The sequence below is a fragment of the Rhinolophus ferrumequinum genome, chromosome X (assembly GCF_004115265.2).
Source record: "Rhinolophus ferrumequinum isolate MPI-CBG mRhiFer1 chromosome X, mRhiFer1_v1.p, whole genome shotgun sequence".
NCBI classification, from domain to species: domain Eukaryota; kingdom Metazoa; phylum Chordata; class Mammalia; order Chiroptera; family Rhinolophidae; genus Rhinolophus; species Rhinolophus ferrumequinum.
In genome coordinates this window covers 92,426,379-92,443,885 of record NC_046284.1, presented here as the reverse complement: position 1 = coordinate 92,443,885, position 17,507 = coordinate 92,426,379, and the positions used below count along the sequence as shown (strand labels likewise).

The 17,507-nt window shown below is 44.4% G+C and overlaps 1 non-coding gene and 1 pseudogene across 1 annotated transcript; one reads left to right on the top strand and one right to left on the bottom strand.

The window, feature by feature from the left end:
* The first annotated feature begins 14,228 nt into the window (after positions 1–14,228).
* On the top strand, positions 14,229–14,360 carry LOC117030563 (uncharacterized; annotated as a pseudogene).
* A 244-nt stretch (positions 14,361–14,604) lies between these two features.
* Positions 14,605–14,678, bottom strand: TRNAS-GCU (transfer RNA serine (anticodon GCU)). The gene has a single exon. It is a non-coding gene; the product is annotated as a tRNA-Ser (tRNA).
* Between the last annotated feature and the right edge of the window lie 2,829 nt (positions 14,679–17,507).

The following is a 17,507-nucleotide window of genomic DNA, read 5'->3' as shown; positions in this document are numbered from 1 at the left end:
AAGAATAAAGTGGGAGGAATCATTCTATGTGATATTTAAGTTTTACTACATAGCTACAGTAATCAAGACAGCATGGTATTGTAAAAGAGAGAGGAACATAGAAAGAGCTCAATGAACAGAATAGAGGACACAGAAATAGACCCACACGAATAGACTCAGCCGATTTTTGACAAAAGAGCACAAGCATTTTACTGGAGGAAGGATACACTTTTCAACAAATGGTGCTGGAACAATTGGACATCCATAGGCAAAAAAATGAACCTCGGCCTAAACTTCATACCTTATACAATAATTAATTCAAAATGGATCTTGGAATTAAATGCAAAATATAAAATTATAAAACTTTTAGAACAAAAGTAGAAAATCTTTGGGACCTAGTACTAGGCAAAGAGTTCTTAGACTTGATACCAATAGGACAATCCATAAAAGGAAAAATGGATAACATTGATCTCATTAAAAGTAAAAGATTTTTTTTTTTTTTGTAAAAGCCCATGTGAAGACAATGAAAGGACAAGCTACAGCCTGGGAGAAAATATTTGCAAATCACATATTCTGCAAAGAAATCTCAAATCTCAACAGTGAAAACACAAACAATGTAATTAGAAAACGGGCCAAAAGCATGAACAGATATTTTACTGAAGAGGATATACAGATGGCAAATAAGCACATGGAAGGATGTTCAACATCATTAGCCATCAGAGGAATGCAAATTAAAACCATAATAACAACACACACTTATGAGAATGGCTAAAATACAGTGACAACACCAAATGCTGACAAGGATGAGGAGAAACTGGATTACTCATACATTGCTGATGGGACTATAAAAGGACATAGACACTCTAGAAAAAGTTTGGCAATTTCTTCCAAAATTAAACGTGCAACTATAATATGACTCAGCATCTGTACATTTGATCATTAAATGGTCTTTATCCCAGTAAACAAAAACTGATGTTCACACAAAATCTTGTACATGAGTGTTTATAGCAGCTTTAGGTCTTTCAGTGGTTGACTGATTAAAAAAATTATGGTAGATCCATACCACGGAATACTACTGAGCAATAAAAAGGAATAAGCTATTGATACACACAACTTGGATGAATCTCTGGGGAATTATGTTGAATGAAAAAAGCCAATCCCAAAAGTTACATACTATATGATTCCATTTACATAAGATTTTTGAAATGACAACATTTTAGAAACGGAGAACCGATTAGTGGTGGCCAGGGGATAGGGACTGGGGCGGGAGGAAGGTGAGTGTGGTTATAAAGGGTAACAGGAGGGATCCTTGTAATGGAATCATTCAATATCTTGACTGTGGTGATGGATACATGTGCCTACACAGGTGACAAAATTGTACAGAACTAGATACACACATACACACACACACACACACACACACATACACAAGGAAAACAAGAAATTTGAGTAAGATCAGTAGGATGGATTGATTAAATGTCAGTAACCTAGTTGTGATATTGTACTCTAGTTTTGTTTTCTCAACTGTGTAATTGCTTTCACATTTTTTTAACATTGTTTTTTATGTTTCAGGTGTACAAAACAATGTAATAGTTAAACATTTATCATTTATATCCCTCACACAGTGATAATCCCCCTCCCCCCTGTATTCTAGTTTTGCAAAAATGTTAACTTTGGGGGAATCTAGGAAAAGCATATATGGGATCTTTATTATTTCTTACAACTGCATGTGAATCTACAATTATCTCAATAAATACTTCAATTAAAAAAAGATTCCAGGAGCGGTGGATGGCTCAGTTGGTTAGGGCATGAGCTCTCAACAAGGTTTCAGGTTCAATTCCCATATGGGTTGGTGGGTGCGCTCCCTGCAACTAAAGATTGAAAACGGCGACTGGACTTGGAGCTGAGCTACGCCCTCCACAACTAGATTGAAGGACAACGACTTGGAGCTGATGGGCCCTGGAAAAACACACTGTTCCCAAATAAACAAATAAATAAAAATATTATCTTAAAAAAAAAAAAGATTCCAACATGTGGATCCTTGATTTTCAAGGTGAAGGATGTTTTCAAGACCTTTTGTATTCCTGGCATGGTATTGGTCTCCATCCCCCTCATCCTCCAAAAAAATTTTACTAATAAGGAAAACTATCTTCACTATTAAACATGGTTACATTCTTTTGGCTTTTCCCTGCTTTCCACTAGTAATTTTCTTTGCTGACATTTTTTGCTTTCTCTACCGTGTTTCCCTGAAAATAAGACTGGGTTTTACATTAAGATGTGCTCCAAAAGACACATTAGGGCTTATGTTCAGGGGATGTCAGCCTGAAAAATAATGGTAAGGCTTATTTTCCGGTTAGGTCTTATTTTCGGGGAAACACAGTAGTTTTAAAATACATTCATCAGCAAAACAGAACACTGCCTATTATACAGAGCATATCAAAGCTCCCCTGGGGGTTTGAGATGTTTCTATCTCAAGCTGAGAAGGGGCATTTCGTGTTTCCCTGGCATGTTCCTTGGCCCTTGTAAGTAGCATCCTCTGGTCTCCAGATGGATGAACCCACCACAGCACTTCACTCATTTCAGGTTATGGCCGACCAAGAAGGACTTATGCTTTCTGGTTTCCCTGGCACATGGCTGACATTATTGCAGAATCCAAGACCGGAAAGAACCCAGGCAGCACTCAGAGAGTTAGGAGAGTCAGCTTTATTACGCCGGCGGGCTCAGCGGGACCCTTCCCAAAGACTGAGCCCCTAGCAAGGTTTTGAGCAGGTTTTTATGGGTTGGGGACTTCCTTGAGTTGGGGAAGGGGTAGGTGTCGTCTAGTGATTGGCTCAAGGTGTGGCTTGGAAGAGGTTATACGGAAGTGGGCGGAGGCTTAGGCTGGGGACTTCTCTCTCCACTCGGGCCACCATTTTCGGTGGTTCCACGTGGCAGGGAACCATTTTAAGGTCAGTTTCCCCATCATGACCCCCTGTTGATGATCATAAGTGGTAACAACTTAGAGATCATCATATTTGCTAAGAGGACGATAACCCCGTAGGGCAAGGATCCGGGCTGTAGCCCGACGGGTGACGGAGGTCTCTATGAAACGTAAGTACGAGAAGGTTGGGTAGCCAGCAAATTTTCCCCAGCAGCCTGAGGGACAAGAAGGGGAGGTCGTGACTCCTTCCTGGGGAAGAGATAGTATGATAAAAAGCCAAATCATGGTTGCTGCCTAAGACAGGTTAGGATGAGGAGGCAAGCAGCCCAGAACAGGAAGTAGAACCCTAACAATCCCTTTTGCAGTGGTGACCAGCTCAGTGGGGAGGATGCAACGAGACCAGCAAAGGCTGGAAACAATAGGAGTCCAATAACAGTGAAGACGGAGGCTGGGCAGACGACGGCGAGGCTCATCCAGGCTGTTTCTTGAGGGTCAGACAGAGTGGAAAGGCCGGGTCAGGCCGGGCGGTCCAGGCATCGGTCTCTGGCTGGGCTCCTTTAACCTAGGTGTGATGGATCCACAGGACAATGCCTGAAACTTTAAGAGCGGTGGGAGTAACGAGTATTACAGTATGAGGGCCTGTCCACCTGGGCCGGAGGGATTCGTGTTTCCAATCTTTGACCCAGACCTGATCTCCCGGGGTAAAGGGGTATACCGGGATACTGAGGGAAATGGGGGCCCTTTCCAGAATGTAAGCATGTACATCTGTGAGGATCTTGCCTAGCGTGGCCATCTGGTTTTGGAGGCTGGAGAACCCCAGCTGGCGAATGTTGCCAGGGAGACTGGTTAGCAGGGGAGGGGGCCTCCCGAACATAATTTAGAAGGGAGAGAATCCAGATTTGCCAGGGGTGCAGTGCCCCCGAAGGACTGCTAGTGGTAGGAGGTCCTCCCACCCTAGGGAGGTCTCCTGGTGGAGTTTAGCCAATGTCTCCTTGAGGGTACAGTTCATGCGTTCAACTTTCCCTGAGCTTTGTGGTCTGTAAGCTGTGTGGAGCCTCCAGTTGATGCCCATGACTCTGGCTACCGTCTGGAGAAGCTCTGCTATGAAGGCTGGCCCGTTGTCACTGTGTATGGAAAGTGGAATCCTGTAACGGGGATAATTTCCCTGAGGAGGACCTTAGCTACTTCGCGGCTTTTTTCAGTCCGAGTGGGGCAAGCTTCGACCCACTTGGAGTAGGTACAGATCAAGACCATTAAATACTTAATGCCATGAATCAATAATGTTGTAAAGATTTTGTAGGGTATCCGATGGACACGTGTCCCATTTGGGAGACCACCTCAGGGAAGATGTAGATGCCTGATCACTGCACTGTACACCTGAAGCTGAACAATAATGAATGTCAACTATAATATTATATATATATATATATGTATGTGTATATATATATATATATATATATGTATACATTTACAAGAGGCAGAGTACAGCATTGGGAGTGGAGATAGTGGAAATGGGATGGCTCGGTGCGATGTCAGAGGGATACTGGATGGGGGGAGGGGGGTCCACAGTGTGAGGGATATAAATGATAAACGTCTAAGTATTACTTTGTCTTGTGCACCTGAAACTAATAATAATAATAAAAAAAGCAATAACAGAAAACACAGACAAAAAAAATAAACTTGGGACTATTTGCATAATCAGTGAAAATGTTCGCTTAACTCTTCAAAAAAGTATACGTTATTAAAAAAAGAAAAAAAAAATACTTAATGCCGTGACAGCTTGTCATGTCGGTGAAGTCGACTTCGAGGTCTTCAAAAGGCGCAGTTCTGCTCCTTTGGATCCCGGGAATAGGGCTGGGGCCGGACTTTGGATTGTTCTTTGCACAAGTGAGGCAGCATTCTCTGATGGACATACAAAGAACGGACAGCCAGCTAATGTAGAAGTTTTTGGCTAGGAGGCCTTCGAGAACAGTTTTTCCTAAGTGGGTTAACTTGTGGTATTCAGCGGTTACTTGAGGACCCAGCAGGGCCGGGATGAAGTCTTCCATTGGGTAGTTGCCACCACCCTTGTGGCAACCTGGTGGCCCCTTCTGATCTTGCCCATCTGAGTTCTTCTTCTGTGTACCGCGGGAGGGATATGGTGGTAGTGTCAGTGACCAAGAGTAGTTCATTAGGGTTTCCCATCGCTGCTGATTTGGCCGTGGTGTCGGCGAGCCTGTTCCTGACTGCTGAGGGCTCGTTGCCCCTCTGGTGGCCCCGACAATGGATAACCACAACCTGCTGGGGAAACCAAATAGCTTGAAGGAGCTTAAGGATTTCTTGTTTAATAGTTTTTCCCTCCGCGGTCAGGCCTCTTTCTTTGTATATAGCCCCATGGATATGGACCGTTGCAAAGGCATACTGAGAGTCGGTGTAGATGTTGACTTTTCGGCCCTCGGATAGAGTGAGGGCCCTTATTAGTGCCTATAGTTCTGCCCGTTGGGCCGACTATCCCGATGGAAGTGCCCCTGCCTCGAGTACCTCATCTGTGGTAGTTACCACATACCCCGCATGACGTTTTCCGTCCCTCAGGAAGCTGCTGCCGTCAATATACAGAGTAAGGTCTGGGTTAGGGTGTGGGCTGTCCTGGAGGTCAGGTCTGGTGGCGTAGACCTCGTTGATAACTTCGATACAGTCATGTTCTGGATCCCCTTCCTCAGTTGGCAGGAAAGTGGCTGGGTTCAGGGCACGCACAGTTTCTAACGAGATCTGAGGGTTTTCCAGGAGTAGCCCCTGATACTGAGTCAACCATGCATTTGACAGCCATCAGGGTCCTTGACTGTTCATTAAGGTGGTGACTGAGTGAGCTACTTTAACTATGAGTCTCTGGCCTAAGGTGAGCTTATCTGCCTCTCTGATGAGAATCACAGTGGCTGCTAGGGCCCACAGGCATGGTGGCCAACCCGCTGCTACCGGGTCTAGTTTCTTTGAGAGGTGGGCGAAGGGACGGAGCCACAGTCCAACTGTTTGGGCCAGCAGTCCTAAGGCTACTTTGTCTCTCTCATGGACGAATAAGTGGAATGGCCTCTCAGCATCAGGTAACCCGAGGGCTGGGACCTGTCCAAGTGAGCTCTTGAGCTGCTGGAAGGTATTTTCTTGATCTTCTGTCCATATAATGGGAGCCTTTTCTTCATCAGTGAGAGCCTCATATAAGGGCTGGGCTATTGTCGAAAAGCCAGGAATCCAGATCCGCAGAAGCGGCAGCCCTGAGGAACTCACGGAGCGCTCTCCGGTTGGTGGGCCGAGGGAGGGAAGTGATGACTTTCTTCCGCTCGGTGCTGAGGGCCCGCTGTCCTTTGGAGATGATAAAGCCCAAGTATTGTACTTGTTCTCTGCAGAGCTGGGCTTTCTTCCAGGAGACTCTGTACCCTGTCTTGGCTAAGTGGGACAGGAGTGCCTGCATCGTGGTTTGGCACTCGATTTCGGTGGCACAGGCTAAAAGCAGATCATCTACATATTGCAATAGAGTGCAGCGGTATTCTTCTTGAGGGAAGGTGGCTAAATCTGAGGCTAGCGCTTCCCCAAAGAGGGTTGGGGAGTTTTTGAAGCCCTGTGGGAGCCGAGTCCATGTTAGATAGAGCTGCCGGCCGGTATCAAGTTCATTCCATTCAAAGGTGAACAGTGATTGGCTCTGGGGCGCCAAGCGAATGCAGAAAAATGCATCTTTCAGGTCCAGGCATGTGAACTATCCGGCCTCCGGGGACAGCTGACTGAGGAGAGTATACAGATTTGGGACTATGGGGTATAGGGAGACTGTGGCTTGGTTTACCGCTCTCAAATCTTGTACTGGCCGGTATTCTCCACTAGGCTTCCTTACCAGCAGGAGGGGTGTATTCCATGGTGACTGGCACTTTACAAGTCCCTGCTGCTCTGAGACGGGCGAGGTGTTTTTGAATCCCTGCCCGAGCTTCCCTGGAGATGGGGTATTGGCGTAGCCATTGGGGTTGAGCTCCAAGTTTCAGTTCCACCAAAACTGGGGCCTTATGTTTTATTAGCCCAGGCGGGTTATCTTTAGCCCAAACCTCCAGGAAATCGGCCCTGTATGCTTCCGGGTTCTGTTCTACATTGCCGGTCCCGTAAAGGCTTCATTCTTTGTCCCTTGGGGTGGTGATAGAATAAGTCCCTCTGACGGGGGCTGCAGTGACATGGTGGCCTGAACTGATGGTTTGAAGGAGATCTGCCTCCCTAACTTGGTAAGGAGGTGGCGTCCCAGGAGCGGGATTGGGCAGTCTGGTAAGTAGAGGAACTTATGCGACACGGTGTGTCCTCCCAATTTACAAGTCCGAGGCTGGCAGAACGGTTGGCTCTTAGCTTGATCCCCCCGTGGCTCCCATTATGGTGACTCTGCGGTCCCTGAGCGGTGCCACCGGCATGGTGACTACCGAGTGTTCTGCTCCAGTATCTACCATAAAAGTCACTGTTTGGCCCCCTACGTCTAAGTCAACCGTGGGCTCGTGGGGGCCGAGTTCAAACGAGCCTGGTCCTCTTTAGTCCGACTCAATTCCCGCTAATCCTATGAAGTCAGGCTCCGGGCTTATTGGGTTGGGACCATGGGGAGGCCGAGGTTGGAAGTAGAATGTCCGGAAGCGGTGGGACCGCACCAGCCGTTGGCCGTGTTGCGTAGGGAGGTGGTGGCGGCTCTTCACCGAAGTTCCCCTGGTAAATGGCCTTAGCCATGTCCTGGGCGCGGCCTCGTGGGTTCCGTGCAACGTAGATCCTGGACTGTCCCTTACTATTGGAGCAGAACTGTACCAAAGGAGGAAGGGTTAGGGCTATTTCCAACCACGAGTCAATGCAAGGGAACTGATCAGGATGTCCTGGGGTCCCAGTGACAATTACATAGACTTGGTGAATCGTGGGGAGGTCAAGAGTGCCTTCTGGGGGCCATCCCACATCAAAACCTGGCTGCTCCAGCTCACATAACGTGCGGAGACGTCCGGGAGTCATTTTGACCCCATAGTCGCCTCTGAAACCTTTCCTGAAATTCTTTAACACGCAGTCAAGAACCGTGGGCTTCCTGTGTTTCCCTCCCATGATGTTCGGTGTCGTGCGGACAAGGGAAGGGTTTCAATCAGGCGCCTGCCTGGCCGTTTCCCTCGCGGGAACATAGGGTACGTCTTGGCAAAGGTGTGCAGGTGTGCCCGTATAAACCCCGGGCCAGGTCGCACCCTGAGAGTGCGAATCACCGTTATGCCTTACGACACTACCACGGAAACGCAGCTTGGGGCTCACTCGGGTTCCGTACCCGACAGGCCGTGGATCCACACAGAATCCTGTTCGGGACCAAGCACACACACACTCATTCAGGGAGGAAAGACGCCCTCCCCTGGAATGGCCCTAACTGGAGTCCGAAGTGGGACTCAGTGGGAGGTGATCAGGCTCCCCTTCTGTCATGTGGGACAGGACTGCCTTGGACAGTGGCCCCGAGGCTTACCTGGTCCAACAGGAGGATCCGGCTGTTTGTCCCCGTCCCTCTCAGCGGGTCTAGCTGGGGAGGCGCGGGCCTTGGTCACCCGGGGAAGGTCCGGTTCGGGGTCTGCCGAAATCGGCAGGGTGCGCCTATATCCTTCTCCGGTTCCCTGTCGCTCCACGGCCTGCCTCTCACCCCACACCGGTGGCACAAGGGGCCAGCGCGGTTGGGTTTCCCGGTCAGGGAACCAAACGTTGCAGAAAAACGGCAAGGACCGAGAAACTCAAGCGGCACACAGAGATCAGGGAGAACACAGCTTTATTACACCGGCCACTAGCAAGGTTTTGAGCAGGTTTTTATGGGTTGGGGACTTCCTTGAATCGGGGAAGGGGTAGGTGTCATCTGGTGATTGGGTCAAGGTGTGGCTTGGAGGGGGCTATGCGGAAGTGGGCGGGGGCTTAGGCTGGGGACTTCTCTCTCCACTGGGGCCACCATTTTAGTTCAGTTCCACGTGGCAGGGAACCATTTTAAGGTCAGTTTCCCCATCAACATCACAGGGCTTACTCATTGTGATTAATACAGAGACTGCATGAACAGCGTTCTGTACTGCAGGAACAGCATTCTGTAAAGACAAAACCAGCATCACTTGTCTCACCTCACCACTGAGTGCCTGGAGGAAAATGCTTTTTACCTCCAAGAGCTATTGTGAGGAATGAAGAGTAGAAATAGCTGTGAAGCACTTGGCGCCAGTCAAGGAAATGTGAGTCACCAGTTGAGTCTCAAGTAGGATTGGGCTCAGCTGTAACATAAACCCCCAAATATCAGTGGCTTAAACAAAGTAGTTTATTTTTCATTTATGATAAAGTCTCAGGGGAAAAAGTTACAGGGAAGTAAAAAAATCATGTTCTCTTTACCCTTCTGAGTTCTGAGCTGAGACCCTTGTGATAAAAGACAGATTAACAGGGGAAAAAAAAAGAACTCCAGAAGTTTAATAACATGTATAACTCCTGTATGCATGGGAGAGAAGCGGGGAAACTAACTCCCTGAGGTGGCCCAACCAGTTTAAATAGCATCTTCAGCTAAAGACAAAAGAAATAAAGTGGAGCAGGGTGGAGGGAAGGAAGGTCAGTTGTGGGAGGTGACCAGGAAAAGCACAGTAAAGAAGGGTAAGGTTGCTATGCAGATTTAAATCCCTGCCTTCTCCATTGATAAGATTTTCTTGTGATTTAGGGCTATTCTTCTCTTCTAGGTACAGAGAGGGAGACACCCTTACAAATGGAAATTTTCTTTACAAATGTAAATGTCCCTCACAAAAGGGTAACAGCTCCTCCCTTGTCTGCTGTTTTTCAAAATAATAAGCTCAAAATAATCCTTACAGCAAAGGGCGTATTTTGGGGTGGTCTATTCTGCTACCCTTCAAAAGCTGGAGCATGTGCGGCAGCTATGCTCCACGAAGCTCGTAAGGACTCAGCTTCCTCCTGCATTATTGCTCCACTGTGTGTATTTCTATTCTCGCTGTTAGCTCGTGATCCAAGAGGGCTGCCAGAGCACCAATGTCGACATAAGAACGTCTAAATCTATTATAGAGAATTTTTATAATTTATTTGAAACAAACAGAGGATACATCTGGAAGATATGGAAGCAAGATCTCAATAGATTGAGAAAAATGCTTCCAACAAAGGACAGTTTGCAGCTTCTTTTACCCATTTGGAATTAAGGAGGGAATGAAAGGAAGATTACTTGAAAGTGGGAGAAAGCAAGGTGGGGATCAGATTACAGTATTGTTAGCAAGATTACATGTTTTCTTGAGGGTGATCACTCTTTAGAAGGAGGGATCTGAAGAGGCATTTCAAAGGTATGTTAACCTAGTAGATGCACAGAAACAATGGACAGGGCTTGCTTAGGGCAAAGATAAGCCTTTTACTAAAGAAGTTATATGCCTGGGGTGTGGCTACCCACCATGACCTGCCCAGTTAAGAATTGTGGGGGCTAAAAGAAAACAATACTTTCCCTCCCACCTTTGAAGTTCTAGTTGGGCTAATAATCAAATTAACAGAGACAAATTAACAGGAGAAAATCAAAATTGTAATACATGTGCATGGGGAATTCACATATACACGAAAATTCCAAAGACAGTGAGGTAGCAATGCATATATCTGACAGTTTAGACAAAGGAGAAAAGGGGGTGGGAGAACGGGGTCTTAGATTTCAGAAGTGAGAACGGGCAATTTACAGGTAGTTGAGGAAGATTGGAACATACAAGGCAGGCAAATTCTTTTTTTTTTTTTAAATTTATTGGGGCGACAGTTGTTAGTAAAATTACATAGATTTCAGGTGTACAGTTCTGTATGACATCATCTATAAATCCCATTGTGTGTTCACCACCCAGAGTCAGTTCTCCTTCCATCACCATATATTTGATCCCCCTTACCCTCATCTGCCACCCCCCAACCCCCTTACCCTCTGGTAACCACTAAACTATTGTCTGTGTCTATGAGTTTTTGTTTCTCATTTGCTTGTCTTGTTCTTTTGTTGTTTTTGGTTTATATACCACATATCAGTGAAATCATATGGTTCTCTGCTTTTTCTGTCTTTGTTTCGCTTAGCATTATACTCTCAAGATCTATCCATGTTGTCACAAATGTTCCTATATCATCTTTTCTTACCGCCGAATAGTATTCCATTGTGTATATGTACCACAACTTCTTTATCCATTCATCTATAGGACATTTTGGTTGTTTCCATGTCTTGGCCACCGTAAACAAAGCTGCAACGAACATTGGAGCACACGTGTCTTTATGGATAAATGTTTTCAGATTTTTTTGGTAGATACCCAGGAGAGGGATTGCTGGGTCATATGGTAATTCTATTCGTAATTTTTTGAGGAGCCTCCACACTGCCTTCCATAACGGCTGCACCAGTCAAGGCAGGCAAATTCTTGCTAGGCAACTCAAACAATGGGACACAGAGGGTATCTGGCTAACAGGCCCCAGCCTGAAGCCCTCGTATTTACCATACTTAATTCATATTAGTCTAGTCAGGCTAAGGTCAGTATCATATGATCTTCCTGAAGCAGGTTTTTTCTCTCTCTGAAATCTCTTGGGCAGGAAAGAGGGGAGGGGTAAAGTTTCTTTCAGAGTCTTCTGTTCCTCTATTACCAGATTAAAATCAATATCCCAAAAGGCAAAACTTTTGGGCCCCCTCAGGACCCATGGGGGTAAAACGCAGATCTCTAAGGAGGGGCTACTGGACTGCTGAAGGAAGGGGGCACAATGGAACTGGTTCTGCAAGTTGGAGAAACTGCAAACTAGACTTAGCTGCTCCTACAAGAAAGCAGTGCTGCTGCCCTGGTGAAGAGGCGTTGTGAGGTGCTGCTCACGGGAGCAGGAAGCAAGCAGGCCTAAGCACGTCCCTTTTCCTCCTCCAGCCTGCCTGTCTCCCTCTAGCAACCCCTATTGGCTGAGCCTAACAGGGAGCAGCTGGCAAAACAAATGTGGTTGGCACAGCCCCAGGGTCTAGATCACAAAGCGAGTATAGAAGGGTGGGTTTGGAGCCGGGACGTAACTTACTAACAGGCATAGTACTCAAAGTTAATAGGTCTCTTCCTATGGAGAAACACACAGAAAAGATGTATAGTTCAATCATTTATCACCAAATAAATATTCAGGCAATCACCACCCAGATCTAGAAACCTACATCTTCCCAAAGCTCTTCCCAATCTCTCCCCCTTCCTCTCCCCTCCAGAGGTAAGCACTAGCCTGGCTTTTATGGTAATTATTCCCTAGCTTTTCATTATAGCAAGCATCTTTGAACACTACGGTTTTGCTTGTTTTTGGAGTTTATACAAATGGAATCATCCCAAATGTATTCTTTTGTGTCTGGCTTCTTTTATTCAACATTATCTTTGTGAGATTTATCTATGCTGTTTTGTGTGGCTATCTATAGTTTGACCTTCTTCCTTGCTATATAGTATTCCATTTTATGGATATATGGGTATTCCCTCACTTTTTGAAAGTTTGCTTTACATCTTCGCTTTTACGAAAGACCTACATTAGTACCTGTTTTCGTGAACCGAAAGAAATCTGAAGAGGATTTCCACTTTTACAAAAAAAGGCAAAGAGTGAAATAGTGTTCAGCATTTTTTTGCAGTGAGCCATTCTAGAAACAGCAAAAGTGGCCCCGCCAAACGCCTTCACCTGGAACTACACTCAGCATCTTAGCATCAAGCACTATAGCTTTAAACTGTGTCTGCAAGCATCTGTGCTTTGCCTTGCTTTATCTTGTGTGCTTATTAGCAAGATGTGTCCTCAGGTAATTGCTTCTCTGCTTTACACCATTTCAGTTTACAAAAGGTTTCATAGGAATGCTGTACTTTTGGATATTGGGGGAAAAACTGTCCCACAACTTATTTATTCATTCTACTGCTGATGACATTTGGGTTATTTCCACTATGGGGTTCTTAGGAATAATGCTGCTATTAATATTCTTGTACATGTCTCTTGGTGTACAACTGTGTGCATTTTGTTCGGATATGTATCTCATAGTGGAACAACTGGGTTATGTGGTGTTCGTATTTTAATCTTTGTTGATAATGCTGAACGGTTTGCCAATTTACATTCTCTTCCTCCGCGTATAAAGTTCCCACTGCTCTACATCTTTACCAGCACTTGCTATTATATGACACCACCAGTGTGTTGAGCGCATAGTGGTATCTGAAAGTTTTAATGTACATTTTCCTCATACTAGTGAGGGTGAGAATATTTCCATATGTTTACTGGCCAGTTGGATATCCACTTTCGTGAAGTGCCTGTTCAAGTCTCATGTTTTTTCCCACTGGTTTGTTCATCTTACTGATTTTAGAAAACCAGTCCTTTGACACATATATTTCACAATATTTTTTCCCCATTCTGTTGCTTCCCTTTTTAGCTTCTTAATCGTGTGTCTCTGAATTCATTCTTAAGATCCTAAATTTTTTTTAAAAAAGATTTTAGTGGGGAAGGGGAACAGGACTTTATTGGGGAACAGTGGGTATTTCGAGGACTTTTTTTTTTCCCCCCAAGTCAAGTTGTTGTCCTTTCAATCTTAGTTGTGGAGGGCGCAGCTCAGCTTCAGGTCCAGTTGCCGTTGTTAGTTGCAGGGGACATGGCCCACCATCCCTTGCGGGAGTAGAGGAGTTGAACCGGTAACCTTGTGGTTGAGAGCCCACTGGCCCATGTGGGAATTGAACCGGCAGCCTTCAGCGTTAGGAGCACAGAGCTCCAACCGCCTGAGCCACCGGGCCGGCCCCAAGATCCTAAATTTAATAGTGTAATTTATCCATCTCTTTCTTTATGGTTTGTGCTTTCTGTGTCTTGTTTAAATCATCTTTTCCTATCTTAAATCATGAGGATATTCTAGAATACTATTTTGTAGCTTTACTGTTTCGCCTTTCACATTTAGATCTATATTCTTCCAAGAGTTGATTTGTGTGTATGATGTAAAGTAGGGATCCAGATTTATTTTTTTCCACATGGTTAACCAATTGTCCTCATATTATTTATTGAAAAGACCATCCTTTCCACATTGCCCACTGCTCTGCTAGTGTCCAAATATGCTGGGACTGTTTCTGGGCTCTCTATTTTATTCCATTGGTCTATATATCTATCCTCGTGCCAATACCACTCTAGTTTGCATATTGTAGCCTTATAATAAGTCTTAAAAGTGGTTAAAGGAAGTTCTCACACCTTGTTGTTCTTCCAGATTGCCTTGATGATTTTACGTCCTTAGAATTTCCATGTAGATTTTATAATCAGTTTGTCAAGTTCCACAAACAAAACAAAACAAAACAAAACAAGACAAAACAAAACAAGCAAAACTTGAAATTTTGAAGTATATTGCATTAGCTTTGCGCAGTGGCAGTATCGTAGCCAACGAGGTTTATCCGAGGTGCGATTATTGCTAATTGAATTATATCGCATTGAATCTATAGACCAGTTTGGTCCATAGATTGACATCTCTACAATTTACAATAGACATCTTTACAATATTGCATCTTTCATTCATGACTATTCTATATTTCTCCCATACCTAGGATTTCTAGTAATGCTTTTTGCATTAAAGTCTATGTAGTTTACAGTTTAACAAACGTTATTGAAAAACTCAAAAGAAGACCTAAATAATGGGAGAAATATAGAATAGTCATGAATGTAAAATCTAGTTGTAGAGATGTCAATGTATGGACCAAACTGGTTTATAGATTCAACGCTCTATAGATCAGTGGCCCATGCGGGGATCGAACTGGCAACCTTGGTGTTAGCAGCACCACGCTCTAACCGACTGAGCAAACTGGCCACCCTGGTTAGTGTTTTCATAATGTATCTTTTTTGCTCTTTTATTTTAAACCTTTCTCTATCTGATGCTTAAGATGGGTCTCTTATAAGTCTAGACCATCTCTCTCTCTCTTTTTTTTAACATTTTATTGGGGTAGGGGAACAGGATTTTATTGGGAAACAGTGTGTACTTCCAGGACTTTTTTCCAAGTCAAGTTGTCCTTTCAGTCTTAGTTGTGTCGGGCGCAGCTCAGCTCCAGGTCCAGTTGCCGTTGCTAGTTGCAGGGGGCACAGCCCACCATCCCTTGCAGGACTCGAAGAGTTGAACTGGCACCATTGTTGTTGAGAGCCAATGCTCCAACCAACTGAGCCATCCGGGAGGCAGCTCAGCTCAAGGTGCCATGTTCAATCTTAGTTGCAGGGGGCGCTGCCCACCATCCCTTGGGGGACTCGAGGAATTGAACTGGCAACCTTGTGGTTGAGAGCCCACTGGCCCATGTGGGAATCGAACCGGCAGCCTTCGGAGTTAGGAGCATGGAGCTCTAACCGCCTGAGCCACCGGGCCGGCCCCCGCCCCCCATCTCTTTTAATTGGAACATTTAGTCTATTTGCATTTAATGAAATTAAAAATATATATATATTTGGGTTTACATTTACCTTCTTACTAAGGGCCTTCAATTTATCCCTCCTGTTCTATATTATTCTCTTCTTTCTTGCCTTCTTTTGGCTTGACTTAGCATTTTTTTATTATTCCACCTTCTATTAGCTTGGCAGTTATACACTCTTATATTTTTCTTTTAGTGCTTACTCTAAACTTGCTTCTAAAGTTGACTAAGTCTAGCATTAATTAATGCCAATGCCCCTTCCTTGACGGTGTAAAGGCCTTAAGGCATATTAACTTTATTTACCTCCTCCTCAACTTAAATGTCAGAGTTAGCATGTATTTCAATTCTATGTAGATTTAAAACACAAGACATTATTGTTATTCGTTTATAGAGATGTATCCATCTATTGACCCATTTTCTCCTCATGTGCCTAGCTATTTTTGTTGTTTGTCATACATTGTATCTGCTAAATCACTTGTAGAAAATATTTGAAGCCTAGGATGATGTTATCTTCTGCCAGAGATTAAGGACATTTTCTTCTTCAGGCATCTGGGCACAAGCAATCAGTCAGTGCTTGAGAAGGTTTGAAGCTGAGTGGTGGTTCCCCCTTATCCCAAGGAGACAATCTTTCAGGGTCCCACTGAGGGACGTTCACTAGGCCCTCTTCACCTCCCCCAACCCCCAGACATGCTCTGACTGCAGTCCCTTCCCCCACCCCTGAGAAGCGGTAGCAAGTGCTGCTCAGCATCTTGGCCTCCTCTGGAGGGGGCAACTATCCCCAGAGGAAAAGTGGCTCTAAATGCTCACTTATTCCCTTGGGTGTTAGTTTTCTTCCAGATCCTGGCCCCATAATTCTTCACTGTCTTGTTAGTTTGCTAACATCTCCAAACAGAAGTTTCAAATATTTCAATCAGCTGTTTTAGTTGTCTTAAGTATGAGGGTTGGTCCAAATGAGTCTGCTATTAGTGGAATGTAAAGTCCCTTATTAAGATTTTAATTTCTAATTTTCCTGACTATTTGTGAGTTTCAAGAAAGACCAGATTTTATCTTCTGTGAGTTGTCTGTTCATATCTTTGCTCATTTGTTTTCTTTTTAAAAGTGGGGCGGCCGGTTGGCTCAGTTGGTTAGAGCACAGTGCTCATAACACCCAGGTCGCCGGTTCGATTCCCACATGGGCCAGTGAGCTGCGCCCTCCACAACTAGGTTGAAAACAACAAACTCTACAACTAGATTGAAAACAACAACTTGACTTGGAGCTGATGGGTCCTGGTAAAACACACTGTTCCCCAATAAAAATTGAAAAAAATAATTAAAAGTGATATTTAGAAGTTCTTTATAACTATAGATGCTAATTCTGCCAGTTATGTGTGCCACTAGCATCATCTCCAGGTCTGTGGCTTATCTTCTTCAGTTTGTTTATGGTGTCTTTTGAAAATAGAAATTTTTAGTTTTTATTTTTTAATTTTTTTATTGGAGAATATTGGGGAACAGTATGTTTTTCCAGGACCCATCAGCACCAAGTCAAGTCGTTGTTTTTAGTCTAGTTGTGGAGGGCGCAGATCACTGGCCCATGTGGGAATCGAACCAGAGATGTTTGTGTTATGAGCACTGCGCTCTAACCTACTGCGCTAACTGGGCACCCTGAAATTTTCAGTTTTTAATTTAAATGAATTTAATTTTATCAATTATTTTCTTTCATGGTTTATACATTTTGGGTTTTGTTTAAGAAATCCTTCCTTGCCCTGAAGTCATAAAAATATATTATATATAAATACTTCATTGTTAGGTGTTTCAGCCATTTAAATTTTAATGTCTTATATATGGTGAGGTAGGGAACTAAGTTAAAATTTTCCCATATGGATAATTCAATAGAATAGTCCATGATTTCACCAGTGCACTGAGGTCCCATCTTTGTCATATTCAATTTTTCACATACTTGTGTTTCTGAGATCTGCATTCCGTTTTTTGGGTTTGTCTCTCTTAGCACACTGCCTTTATTACTTGAACTAAGCTCTCTAATATGCTTTATTTTCTGGTTTGGCAACTCTCCCCTTAAGATGTTTATTCTTTTCAACCTAGTACAAGTCTGCCATTGTAGTTGGTTTAGACAAATGACCTGTGTAGTTCAGTGAGCTGGAGCCGACAGCTTGAGTTCTTGGGCAGAAATCCAAAGCACTTATTAGGGGGAATAAATTATCCTGACTGAATTTTGTGACTGGTTATGACGTGTGTTTTGACTTCACGCT